The following is a 14465-nucleotide window of genomic DNA, read 5'->3' on the forward strand; positions in this document are numbered from 1 at the left end:
TGCTACAGCTGCACACTTACTGTTTAAACTTGAATTATAGTTGTTGTTTTTCTTTGTTCTTTGATGTGATTTTATGGCTTTTTGGCACCTATATGTAACCTTTTAAGGTTGAGATAATTGTATTATCATTATATGGTCCAAATATTTCAGTAAAGCACTTGAAACACTTGAAATATTCTTGCTTGGGTGGTATCATTCTACTTGAAATGATGGTTAAATGCATTATTTTTAGTAAAATAACATGTCAAATTTTCCAGGCGGCCGGCCTTTGGCCGGCCACCCGAGTGGGCCCGGCCTTGGGCCGGGCATCTGCACCCCTTCCTATCTAGGATGCACCCCTAGTCATCTTGTTCTGGAACTGGCCCTGCGGCCTTCAAAAAAATTTTTTTTTTGATGGGGCCCCCCTAAGAGCTTCGCCCCCTCTGGGCTGATAGGGTCGCTCCGCCCCTGGGTACAGGAGTCGGAGCAGCAGTGCTTGTGGATGGTACAGGAGCTCTAACGTTATCCGGAGCCTCTGCTGATGTGCAGCAGCATCGCTAGAGACAGAAGCAGCACGGGGCTTTGGTATAAGAAACCGATACATCATGAACGCACAGCAGCTGCAAGAGTGTTGTAAGTCGCTTTGGATGAAGTAAATTAATGTAATGTAATGTACGTCAAGCTATGAGCTTTCGCTACAGCAGCATTCACAAACTGAGAGAAAGATGATTTCCAACTTCCTAGAAAAGTCACCATGGTGTGTGTGGAAGAATAATAATCGCCGATTGGTTCTCTACTGCTTGGGGCGTGTCTTTGGGTAGGGGTCTGCTGACAGACACATTTCTCCACAGTTGTGTCTGGGCAGCGGAGGGCGACAGTCGAGTCTGTCTCTCAGAGCTCTGTGTTTCTCAATACATGAGTCGAGAGGACTTTGGAGGCGGGCTGAAGCTCAGTGCCCACCCAATCAGAAGCTAGAATCGCTACTGGTATTTTCTGTGCAATTTTTCCATTGGCTGGGGGTGAAAATAAACATATTTTCCTAGCTTTTGATTGCGTGGGCAAGACTCATGTCTGGGTGGGCATTGCCCACCTCTGCCCATGGCTGAAATCGGCCTATCAAAACTCTTACTGACGTAGAGCATGTGACAGGAAGTCCATTCCTTCTATTTCATTCCAAGAGATTTTACTATCTTGTGATTACATTGTTTTACTTTGTACTTTGTTTTACCATTTGTTGTATTTTAATGTATTGCCTCATCATGTTGCTGATTGTAACTAGCTTCCTCAGGTTTTAGGCCTAGTCGAGAACAGGAAGTGAAACCTGCTTAAATAAGCACATAATACATTAAATAGCTATATACATTATATAACATTAAAATGTAATAATATGGTATAATACAATATAATATTGTTAATAAGGCATAGTTGAACTTGTGATAAACCTTACCTATTAACTTTGTCAATCGTCAAAAGCATCTCATAACAGGCCTATCTGGCAGCTCGTGCATGAGAGAAACCAAAGTTTTCCCCCTCAAACCTGTAGGCAGAAAGCAACACAACTGATTATGAACCATTTCTACTATTTTAACATGAACACACTAAAACACAAACATGTTGTAAAAGAGCATTGAGTTGTTTTGAATGTAAACTTCAGACAAACCTTTAACAGCCGAGAGTTCCTCTTTTTAGTTTAAATAAGAAAATGGTAGCTGGTAACACAGTCACATCAACGATTTAGTAGAGTAAAATATACTGTAGGCTAAACTGTCAGTAAACTGCTGTTATATCTACAGTATATCTATCTATCTATATCTATATTTATATCAATATCTTTAGGTGGAGAAAATAATCTGCGCAACGACTAACCAGGAAACGAGGAAATGAACCAAGAGGGCGGAGAGAGAGAGAGAGAGAGAGAGAGAGGTAGGGGGAGGGGGAATGGGCAGACTGGTTTGAATCAGGAAACATCTGTCCACACTTTTAGAACTGTATTGCAGCAAGTAGCCCTAACTCTACTTGACAAGAGCATTTTGAAGAAAACATATGAAATATAAAACATCAGGCAGAGCACCACTCTAAAGTTGTATCTGTCATTTTGCATCAGTGACATTGTTTTGCCACAGACGCTCATGCTTCCTCCCCCCCGCCCCTTCCCCCCATGGGTTCACAATGTGATCTCAAAGTAAGCAGCTCTGGTGCATCTGACTCTCACCATGTCAACACTTGATGGTGCTGTGCAGTTGGCAGACCAGCAAAGCCACACGTTTTTTTTCCCTTCTTTTCACCAAAAAGATTATTCAGCATCCTTCACCATAACCTTTACAAGTTCATGTATTACTTCTCCCGTCTTCTGAGCCTAACTCCACCTCCTGTTAAATGTGGAAACATTCTAAAATTCAAGAGGCTGTGTGACGATCAAACGACCTGTGGAATCCACATCCCTGACATTACAGGAAAAAAATAGCTCCTTTCAATATGTCAAATAGAGCACCTTCCTCACGTCCATATAGCCACCATGTGTTGCCTGTAGCTTTCTGGCGGCGGCCTAAATTTTTGTTGGGCCTTTTCAAGCCAGATTTGGAGGGAAAATGGCGACATCTAGTGGACAAAAAAAATCACTACATAGTGCCTTTAAGATAGGACGTGGAGGATGTTTCTCCTTCACATCAGTGCTGAAATGGCGGCAAGGCTGGCAAAATACAGCATCAACTTTAATGCTGTACTCTAGCCAACTGTATCTGTTGTACCATTTAGCTGAAAAACATTTTCCAAAGAGTGTTCTAGTCGGGAAGAACGCAAGTTTGGTTGGCATGCAGGTTCGTCTACTGCAGAGAGATCTGTAGCGTCAGTGTCCTCTGGCTCTGCACAAACCTCCGGTGTGTTGTTGACTGCGTTCCCCGCTGTTAACGTCATTGTTTCGGCTGCATCATCATCTTCATCATCGTCTGTCTCTTCTCCACTGTACACCACCAATACAGGTGCGGAACCGTTCCGCCGGAACGGGTGCACTACAATCCGCACTTGTTGAGGGGGAGGGTGACGACGAGTCACTGCTGGTGCTGGCTGGCGCTGCTGCTGCTGCTGTGCGTGCATTTGTTTACTTTACGTGGACGACAGCTTAACTAGTTTCCCATGATGCTCCGGGGCACATCGGGCAGCGGACAGTTGGACACAGTGCATGACAGCGACAGCGTTGACATGTGTTTTGCAGACAAAACAAAACACTTTTTTTACCCCACTTTTTTTTAGGTGTGCCAGCGGCCTGTCTGGGTGGCATTTGCACACCCTGGCACACCCGTGGCTACGCGCCTGGATGATACAATCTTTTTTAAACTTGACCTCATAGCATAAAACGACCTATGAGTGAGCTCTAGCATGCAGCCTTAAACTCTCTAGTCCAGAATGTAGACACCTAAAATTGTAAGGGACGTCCAGGTACATTGAAGGTAAGTGTTTCTTTCTGAGCCATTTTCGGAAAATAGTGCTGGTCCAACCGTCAACATTGTCAAAATCGCACAAATCTACCAATTTTCAAAAGTTACTGATACAGCATCACAGCATTTTCTTTTTTAAGGTCATGAGGTCTTCAGGTGGTGTTTTGGGGACATTGTAACTGATGCACTTTATTATTTTAGTTAAAGTAGTCACAATGCTTCTTGTTCTGATAGAATTGTGCTTTATAGCATATTTCCAATACATTTATGGACAGTGAATTGAAGCATTGGAACAAATCCTCACTCTGTGGCGGTACACCACAAATAGATGAATTTCAACTAGTTGATTGCAAACTCCTGCTTTAGGGCTGATATAAGTATTGGCTGAACATCATTCCAATCAAAGTTAGGAAATGTCCTTTTCACCTAATTATAATTTTGTTTATGCCTATACAAAGCATGTTACTTTGTACTTGAGTTCACCCCTGGAAGTGATTTTGCTATAGATGGGTCGTTGTATTTAAGTAAGCAGTATTCTACCCATAGTGACCTGTATGCAGAATATATATTTTAGATAGACAATTATTTTTTCATCCTTGTAAACCCACTGAACAGTAAAGATGATTATTAATGTGATCTGTGTAGTTCTTCATAGATCTAGCCTCTTCATTTTGCACTTGTGCTTACATTTTCCTTACAATGTTTAACCTTATGGAGAAGATTTAACTTGTGTTTTGTGCAACCAATTTAATTTTATGGACAACTTAACTCGGACTCATAAGAAAAATCTTAACTTAAGGTGCTTTGTGCAACTGGCCCCTGATCCTAAAACTGCCGCTGTTGATACTGTGGGCCCTATCTTCGTACAGGCGCTATCCCCTATTAGCACTTGCGCACCTGTTTGCGCGTGCCTTAAAGCAGGGAAGATTGCAGTCCGCTGTCCAGGTGTTATGCCGAGTTTTGCACCCCCGCCCAGCATAAAAAAAAAGCATCCCCACCTCACGGGAGCATAATTGTAATGATTTATACGGAAATGTAACTGTTTAAAAGTGATATAATTGTCTGGTAGACGTGACCTCCCTGATCAAGGCCAGATTAGCACCCCCATGGGCCCCTGGGTGGGCCTACTGAAGCTCCCAGGGGCCCCCCTACCCCCAAAATGTACCTTTTGTTTCGACGTTTGGATGTTTTTAGCCAGATTTAGAGGAATATCAAATTTTAAATTAACATTAGAATTATACTGTTATGACGTCCTTATTCAGTGTTTTCTCCTTTTCTCACTCACTTTCATGTCACCACCTGCACTCCCTTTAGGTCATTTTACACTACAACAGACAGCAATACAGGCAGAAACACTGAACTTATTTAGTATTATATTTTATTATCTTATTATTATAAACCAAACATCACAAATAATATCTCCACCCTCTTTGCTAAACCCTAAATATCGCAGTATAAAACATATAAAACACATTTTAATCATGTATATATATATATTTTTTTACATTACAATTCCAATACAAAACAGCAGAGGGTGCTGCAGCACCACAAGCACCCCCACTTCCCGCGCCCCTGGTCACCACTTGCCCACAGGCATCCAATGACACTCAATCATGAGACTTAGCTCTTTATCGTTGCATCGGCCTATAAACTGCGCCCAGCGGCCGGCGCAGTGCAGATTAGTGGGCATGGACCGGCCCACTCGATATTTTGGTGTCGGCGCTACACGCGGCCTTAAGCATTATAACCACGCCTTTTAAGCGTAAAATTATGTACTACCTGCTCATTGGAGAAGTGCAGTAAACGAATCACAAGCTTCCCTTTTAAGCTCCAATTCCACTGAGCGATCCAGTCAGGTCAGGAAAGCAGACTGAGGCGCTCTGAGCTCCCCCCCTCCCTGTTTCATCCCCGTCTGTCTCCATATATAATATTTATGCTTCTCAAACCAATCTCACTGCAGTTTAAATACTGCAAGCATGTAAATACGCTACACTATAGCAAGATCAAAGTGAAAAGAATGTTCTAAACGCATTGGCTAGAAAAATATAGCCTATCCCTATGTCATGATGAGATTAGATTGGTGAAAGTTTGTCCAGATTAGAATGATATCATTTTCTCTCGCTACGTTTTCTTCTCCAGTGCTATGATGCACATACTTATAATCTACATTATGTAAAGTCATTGCATAAATGTGTTTTTTATTGTAAAAGTAAATGTGAAGTAAGTCTTATGGAGCAGAGCGGACATCACAGTAGAACCGTGTTACGACACGTTATGCGAGGGATATATATACCACCTGGGTTACATATACAGTATGTTTCACATGGGTTGTGTTTGGATTTCTATGTTTTATTTTGGCCAATATTGAAATGTTCGAGAATTGCATGTTGTGTGAACATAAACATCATTTCTATCTACCACTTTAGGCAATTTAGGCTGATTTGGTTGATATTAGGGATGTCAACGGTTAACCGTTAATCAATTAACCGTCGCTAACGTCGTTGTTCGGTTATTGCTGTCGGTCTATCAGTTAATATAAAAAAATAATAATAATAATAATAATAATAATATCGAAAATAGCTTTTTTAATATCGAAAATAATAATAATATATATAATAATATATCGAAATAGGCTATATTTTGTTTAAGTTTTTATGCTGCAAAAGACAGTAGGCCTAATGTGAAAAAATCTAAAGAAATAACAGATTGTTGTTGTTGTAATGTTTACATAAACAGGAAATAAAGCTCTCAAAAATATATTTCCTTGTCATCCATATAAGAGCCAGAATGATTTTGGAATGATTACCTGATCAAAATGTGGCAATAAACTTATAAATTTCAGCAAAGCCAACAAAAAATAAAGGCATAATTCTAACACAAAAAGCATTAACATTTCAGCATCTAAATAGACACGCCTTGTTTGGGCATGAGCTCATTGAGTAAATAGACAATTTTATTTTATTTTTATTTTATTTTATTTTTATATTAAAAAATTATGAATTAACCGATAGGTTAATCGATTATTAGCGTCGGTTAATCGAAAGTGAAATTAACCGAAAATTGACATCCCTAGTTGATATTTATTGTCGAAATGTATTAGCCTCAATGCATGCTGGGAGATTTCGCATGTAGCTCAACAGCCTCTGAATGACAGGGGCTCAAAACTAGATAGAACTACTTTTTTCCATCTGTCTTTGTGCCTGTCTGACGTGCGAGAGAGAGGGAGTGAGAGAGAGAGAGGGGGAGAGAGTGTGAGATCAGCAGAGGAGAGCTGTGCTTAAATACGCACAGCACAGTAATATCCGCGGCGCACTGAATAAGGCCTGGTTTTGAAAAGTGCTAAGCGCTAAATTAACGCCAGGGGGGAAGATATCGTTAGGCTGGTATTTAAGGCCGAAACGCCCATTCCGGCCTATTCTGGCGTAAAGCGCATTTTGGGGCCTAAAACCATGTTGCTATCTTCCAGGCAGGCGCAAGGCGTGTTTTTTTTGCGTTTAACGCCGGTTTCTGCGCCTAAGGCCAGTGGGAAAATAGAGCCCATCTTGGAATTTTATTTTATTTTGTCCTGATTGGTCTTAGATTTGTGTCATAGTTCTGTGGAGCCCGACAAAAAATAATAATTATACATATATATATTATACATATTATATTTCTTTTTCTTTTCCCCCCCTTTTTTAGGGCCCCTGCATACTGAGGGCCCCTAGGCAGCTGCCCAGGTTGCCCATATGGTAGATCCGGCCTTAAAGGTCCCAATTCGTGCAGCTGTAACCTCTTAAAAACGTGTGTCTCTGGTCCATAAAACATGATTCTGGATTAATTTGTCGAAAATATAGCAACCCCGTTTGTTGTGACGGAGTTCTCACTTCCTCATCTCGTCGCTTCCCAAGAATGGCCTGTTTCTATAATATATTCAGAACTAACAGTTCCCATTGGCCGCTGAGGGAGAGCCCGCCCCAGGCTCCCAGCGGCCAATCAGATTAGCGTCTGTGGACCAGCACGCTAGGTTGCGAGTTATCGTTAACTTAACGGTTACTACGCTAAAGAGGACATCTCAAAATGCCTAGACTTACCGAATGCACCTCTGCAGTTGCTGGATCACGTACAGTTGGCTTCGCTCCAGCTAGAAGTGTTAATTTTGTGGCTATAGACAAAATGGTGCAGGTAGCTTGTGTGAGAGAGACCCGCGCAGTATGCGTGAGGAAGCTCGTGACGTTTCCCGTCTCTCAATTCCCCGTCTGGGCAAACGAAGCGTTTGGGGGTGTGGCTTGAAGGACACTGCAGGGGGAAGCTGGATAGGGACAAATCCAACTCTGGCAGTTCTGAGCTTGTGACCACTCATTACAGGGAGGGCTGACAGCAGTATATATGCATTTACAAGTAAAAACAGCTTTTGCACGGAATGGGACCTTTAACACATTCACTGCCAGCCGTTTTTTCAATACTGTAGGTAGGTTCTGCCAAGTTTTTTTTTTGAGGATTCTGGCTCATCTTTCAAGAGCCGAGGATTATTTTCTGCTAAGATTTTGTGAACACAAATGATCTCAAAAGAACTAATAGAATGTGTGCTTTCTCTGTCTAAAATAGTTAGTTTTTAGAGTTAGTAGTTATGTAGGCATTAGCAGTAGAATACAGCATGGTTTCAGCGTCTGAAAATTTATTCTGAGATAAATGGCTTTTTGTGAAATTCGATAGAACAGTCACTTTAACCATTTATTTTTGGCATAAGACGTCAGACATCTAAACAATAGTTTTGAACAGTAATTTCCTCCATAGCAGCAGGAAACCCCCCTCTCATTCAAACTCCTCCCTCCGTGGGTGTGTCTCTAGTGGCTTTGCAGCGTTTGTCACAAGCGAGGCTCTGCCTGTCTGTGCTGCCTGGCTGCTGGCGGCTGCTCTTTGGGCGAGTCTGCATGAGTCGTTTCGGTTGCAGCTCAGCTGGAATGAAGCTGCGTGCGATTGTGGGCTTTCTGCGGGTGTTTCAAAGTGTGTTGCACGCATAATCTATTATGCAAATTTGCAATCCCCCACCGCCAGCTCCCAGCGCGATAATGCGCGAAAGCGAAAGCGTTTTCGCCAATCCATTTTACAGTATGAGAGAATGGTTTCCTCGCGCGTTCCCCTGCAGTTTTGGCTCTGCTTTTTCTAGTCTGGAGAGCACTGTCGCCACTTAGTGGGTTGGTGGAATGGGTTGTACACGTTCGGTGGCTCCAATATTTTTATAGGAGACGTGGGGGGCGTTGATCCACGTCCCACCGTCAATTTTTTTTTTTTTTTTGACGTATTAACACGTCATTGGCAGTCAACCGTTGGATTTTTTTTGACGTATCAACACGTCATTGGCAGTGAACGTGTTAAGCACGACGCGAGAGAACTGCCTCAGAAATTCGTTTATCCACCTTTTTTGACCACTACCTGTTACAAAAATAGAAAATAAAGAGCTGCCTGATGTTTATAATTGACAAATTACATGTTGAATCCCCCCCCCCAATTTGCAAAATAAATTGTAGGCCCTGTGAATCGGGGTGTATATGTATATGTTAACTGACCGCTTACCTCCTATCGCCACTGACTTTTGTTTCCTTCTGTGTAATTGGTACATTCCTTTTATGTTGTAACTTGAATCGTTTTTTGGTCCCTTGATTGAACCTGGACCTGCTCAAATGCATATTTACCTGTGTGGATCCCACAAGATGGCAGACATTCTTGGTCACCTGTCCATGCATATGATGTCATGTGACTAGGAAACCCTGTTTTCAAGAACCAATATTACCACCTGTCTTGGTGGCCTCATTAGTAGACCTATGCTGATGGCAAACAGAACACATGCAAGAGTTTGAGAAACTGCAACTTACTAGAAGGAAGATAAAATAAACAAAATGTAAATCCTTTGAGGTATGTAAGATAGCCCAATTGCCTTAATTTGAGTTGTGTTGCAGTTGAGTGGTTCGTCCAAGCTGATGGTAACATTTTCTCTGCCTGATTTGCCTGATTTGTTTGTATTTGTCAGTGTGCCAGTATGTGATATCCAAGACGCATCTGCAAACCCTTGTTTTAACACCCTTGGTGAGCAGAATGAGGTACACTCAATTATGTTTACACTTTAACTTGGTGACTTAAGTATTTTAATAGTTAATTTGCTAATAAAGTCTGTATTTTAAGTTATTTTAACTAGCTTAATAAATTGTTGTACAGTTTTAATTTGATGTGAGAACTATATATTGATTTTGTATTAATTATGTCTTGTAGTTTTCACGGTGTTTTCCTACGGTGCCATGATGAAAACAATAAACCGTGGTTCATATGTCGAGACAATCTGCCTCCTGTTTATACAAGCCAAGGGCCAGGTGTGTGTGTGTGTGTGTGTGTGTGTGTGTGTGTGTGTGTGTGTGTGTGTGTGTGTGTGTGTGTGTGTGTGTGTGTGTGTGTGTGTGTGTGTGTGTGGTCTCGACCTAGTTTCAAGATGAAGACCAGACACGCTGCCTCGCATCACATGTAATCTAGTGACCTCATCATGTGTAATCCTAGTGTGACGACAAGTGTAATCCCAGCGTGATGTCCGTGTGACGCACTTGCCTATATGACGCCGATAATGTCGTCAGTGCCGAGGCTATGAAGTGGCAGTATTTATAGCCATGCTCAGCGCATCATCGTTCTCTTTCCCTGATCTTCTGGCCGCCTGAGCTGAGCTGATCACATTCTCCGAAAGCTGCATTTCGCCCCACCCACCTCCCCAGTCCACCACCAATGTGACTCCTGGAGAATCCCCTACGGGGGGGGATTCTCTATTCTAGTCCGAGCAGATGCCCTCTCTCGCCTCAAGAAGAGAGGCATCTTACCACGGAGTCATTACGCCAAATAACTAGTTGCCATGCTGCCACGCCATCAGAATTAGTTGCCATACCGTTTCATGCCATAGATCTTATCGCCATGCCATACTTGAATAAAGCTTGCTTGTTAACTCTACCCTCTGGTCTCTCATGATTGAAATAAAGCCTTGCTGTAGTTGTTGGTGTTGTTGCGGTTATTTGACTTTCTGACCACCGCCTCAGTGCTTATGAGGCCAGAATAACAGATGCCATTGGGAAGGTTAACCATTTACTTTTGGCTTTATTGATTGTGTATGATTCAACTTTGTAGGCCTATCTATGATTTTATATTATTGCATGTTTTTGTAGATTGTTGGGACTTCACTGGCCTGGAACAAACTGCTGGACTGGGGGGAATGAATAGCTGTGCCAAAAAAAGAAGAAGCTAGGCCTATGTGCTGTAGCCTATTGTATTTTTAATTTTATATTTTTTATATTTTTCATTTGCAAGTTCAACTGTCAGCTGAGCTCTGTTATTGAAGCTTTGGCTAAAGCCCTGAATTTTACAATGATGTTTTGAAATAAATATTGTAACAAAGTGGGTATTCGTCCAAGGAACTGGAGACTTGAAGTTGGTACAGGCTTTTTATTCTTGTCTTCACAATATAGCTCCTAGCAACTAGCTTCGCTGCTAGCTCTGCAACCACCCGGTCAGCTCCCTCGCATAGCCTGACTGGCCTCCGCCCCGGCCGCTGGTCACATATATCCCCTTCCCCCTAGGAACACACCCACACATATCAGTTCCTAGCCAAGCACGGAAACACCCCAATACACGTAATTACCCGATACGCTACATTTCCCCCACACAAATTTAATGTCGCTTCCACGCGACATGCACAACCCACACACATCCCCCTGTACCAAAACACACCCAACACAATATTTTTCCCATCACCACATCAAATTCTAATTCCCCAACAAACAGTCTTTTCTTTTCAGCACCCCCGTCATAATGTCCAGTTTTCATTAGGTACTCCGTAATGTCTAGTTTTCCATTAGGTACCCCCATAATGTCTAGTTTCTGTCAGGATCGGTGGTAGACATGTGGATCTATTCGCGGGTAGTTGATGAAGCTGGGGTGTTGTGGAACTTGATGGCTGGGGCTGCACTGTTCGAGGTTTTGGGAACGGTTGCAGGAATGCAGAAGTTGGTGGTTGCAGAAGTTGCAGAGCTTGGTATGATCCTTGACGTGGATTTATGAATCACTGGCGAGAGCCTGCAGGAACAGGCCCTTATAGATGTGAATATGACATCACCTGTGTTATGACATCACCGGCGAAAGGCATGAAAGACGCCTATGAATCATGACATCATCAGTGATCGATGACATCATAGTAGGAATGACGACGTCAAAGTAGGAATGATGACGTCATCCTAACAGTACCCTCCCCTCAACGGACGTCACCTGGCGTCCAATGAGGCCATCAAGGATGGCATCTGGGAGACAAAAATCCGTAGGTTCTGGTGGAGGTGCTCTTCCGCAGGTGGTTAGACGCAGGTGGTTAGGCCCCAAAGGGGGTGTAGGAGAGTGAGGTGCTCTTCAGCAGGTGGTTAGAGGCAGGTGGTTAGACCCCCAAAGGGGGGTGTAGGACAGTGGAGGTGCTCCTCCCTAATACAGGATATCGAAGCCATAGATGGACCGATACGTAGACAGAACTTCCACCGGGTCCGGTGGATCCTCTGGGGCCGGCCATCCCCCGGGGCACGATCCAAACACGGGAGGCTGGAGACCATCAAAAGGGCCAAATGCCGCCGTCTCCGAAGGCAGAGCCGCAGGGGGATCTGACACAGCGAGGGCCTGCCCTCCCGACCTGTAGTTTGGGGAGGTCACCCACCGTCTCCTCCTTTAAACGCCTCTTATTTCTTCTTGCTCTTGACCGAGGGCTGACGACACTACGGGAACCTCCCAGCATGAAGCTGGAACCTACGTGTGGGTCAACGACAGGAATTGGCTGCTGCTGGGGTACGGGTTCAGACTCGGCGAGGGGAAGGTCCACAGGTTGTGCCTCAGGTACGGGTTCAGACTCGGCGAGGGGCAGGTCCACAGGTTGTGCCTCAGGTTGTGCCTCAGGGCCAGCAGACTCAGAGGCCCCCTGCGGGGGGACGGAGCCGATCTGCAGGCAGCGATTGAACTTCCCAATGAGACGATCGACAGTCCTCTCCAACTCGTTAACCCTCTTGGAGACACACTGCCACTCCTGGGTCCTGCAGGGAACGCTACCCAACCGTACAGATTCTTCGGCTGGACACGTAGAGTCTTGATCCACTGAGAGTACCACGGGCCGGCGAGCGGTGGGACCACTTACTGGACGCCGGGAGCAGGAGGAGAGGTAATGCCCGGCTCGACCACAGTACAGGCAGCTCCGGGTGTCCAAACGGCGCTGCCTCTCCTCTGGTGTGATGCGAACCCTGCCGGTCAGATCACGGTACAGATGGCTGCGGGGACTCAAATGTGGGTGCCCCTGCTCTGGAAAGACGCGAACTCCCCCCCAGAATATGCCCTTAGCAGCTGGGGGCGGCCGAGAGGCAGAGCTAGAAGCAACGGCCGCTGTGGACGGGGGAGTAGCAGGTCTGGAAACCTCCGGAACGGCGGTGCGCTCGAAACCGGTGGCAGGAGGGGCAGAAGGCTGCGGAATGGCACCCTGGGGGCCTAGCCCGTCGAGACGATCTAGCCGGCCAATCAAGAGGGCGTGCCGATCAGCGGCTTCGGAAGCCAGAGCCTGGATTGCTTTTTCCTGCTGGGCGTGCCGATCAGTGGCTTCGAAAGCCAGAGCCTGGATTGCTTTTTCCTGGTGGGCAATCAGGCGTCTTGACTCGAGTGCGAGGTCTTGCAGAGGCTGCGGGGTGACACCCTGGGGGCCTAGCCCTTCGAGACGATCTAGCCGGCCAATCAAGAGGGCGTACCGATCCTCGGCCTTGGAGGCCAGAGTCTGGATTGCTTTTTCCTGGTCGGCAATCAGCTTAATTATTGCTCCAAACCCTTGTTGGACCCCCTGTTGCAGATCTTGCAGATCTTGCGCCTCATGGTCCTCCCCATTGATCGGGGGGAGAAATTTGCCCGCTAAATCCATTTCTGAGTGATTCATACTGTCAGGATCGGTGGTAGACATGTGGATCTATTCGCGGGTAGTTGATGAAGCTGGGGTGTTGTGGAACTTGATGGCTGGGGCTGCACTGTTCGAGGTTTTGGGAACGGTTGCAGGAATGCAGAAGTTGGTGGTTGCAGAAGTTGCAGAGCTTGGTATGATCCTTGACGTGGATTTATGAATCACTGGCGAGAGCCTGCAGGAACAGGCCCTTATAGATGTGAATATGACATCACCTGTGTTATGACATCACCGGCGAAAGGCATGAAAGACGCCTATGAATCATGACATCATCAGTGATCGATGACATCATAGTAGGAATGACGACATCAAAGTAGGAATGATGACGTCATCCTAACAGTTTCCCATTAGGCACTCCATAATGTCTAGTTTTTCATTATTTCCTTTCTTTTTCACACATTTAAATTCAACCCACATTTCCCATTCAACAATAACCCCCACATCTCAATTAAACACAAGCCCCCACATTTTCCTTAACTTTTCTTTTAAACCCCATTTCCATCCCCCCCTTTTCCCAGCTTCTGTCCCACCTGAAGCACTCTTTTCGGTCCCCCCTTTTGTTTGTTCCAGTAGCCAAATGCACGAACGAGCACCGGATCGACATCCTCGTCCTCCGGTCTCCACTCGCGCCCGTCGACTCTCCAGCTGACCCTGGCGTCGTCCTCCCGGCCTCGCACTCGCTCGTTTTTCCGTCCCCCTCCTCCAGGGTTGAGGACAGCAGAGCGAACACCACCGGCGTCGACCTTCCCCTCGGCTCTCCGCTCGTTTTTCCGTCCCCCTCCTCCAGGGTTGAGGACAGCAGAGCGAACACCACCGGCGTCGATCTTCCCCTCGGCTCTCCGCAGTGCAACGTTAGGGGGTGTATAGCGGTTAGGCTGGGCCGGTTCCCCCGGTGGTAACCCCTCTCGCTCACTCGGAGACACGAGCGTCGCTCTCCCGACTGTAACAACGCTGCAGACGATGTCCCTCTCTTCCCTCTGGCTGTTCCCCTGCAGCACCGTTCTCCTATCCGTCACCACGTTCTCTTCTCCCCGGCTGCTCACGCTCTTCCCAGCCTGCGTCTCACCTCCGGCCTCCAC

General features: G+C 45.3%; 1 protein-coding gene across 1 annotated transcript in view; it reads right to left on the reverse strand.

The window, feature by feature from the left end:
• The window catches only part of LOC310780023 (protein NLRC3-like), a 65474-nt gene extending 63703 nt beyond the window's left edge, over positions 1 to 1771 (reverse strand). Inside the window, exons 1-2 of the mRNA XM_083640557.1 lie at positions 1640 to 1771; positions 1427 to 1516 (exon numbers count right to left, since the gene is read on the reverse strand). The gene's annotated coding sequence lies outside the window, so the exon portion shown is untranslated. The remainder of the gene's footprint in view (positions 1 to 1426; positions 1517 to 1639) is intronic.
• Between the last annotated feature and the right edge of the window lie 12694 nt (positions 1772 to 14465).

Source organism: Poromitra crassiceps (genome assembly GCF_964638095.1).
Source record: "Poromitra crassiceps genome assembly, chromosome: 7".
NCBI lineage: Eukaryota > Metazoa > Chordata > Actinopteri > Beryciformes > Melamphaidae > Poromitra > Poromitra crassiceps.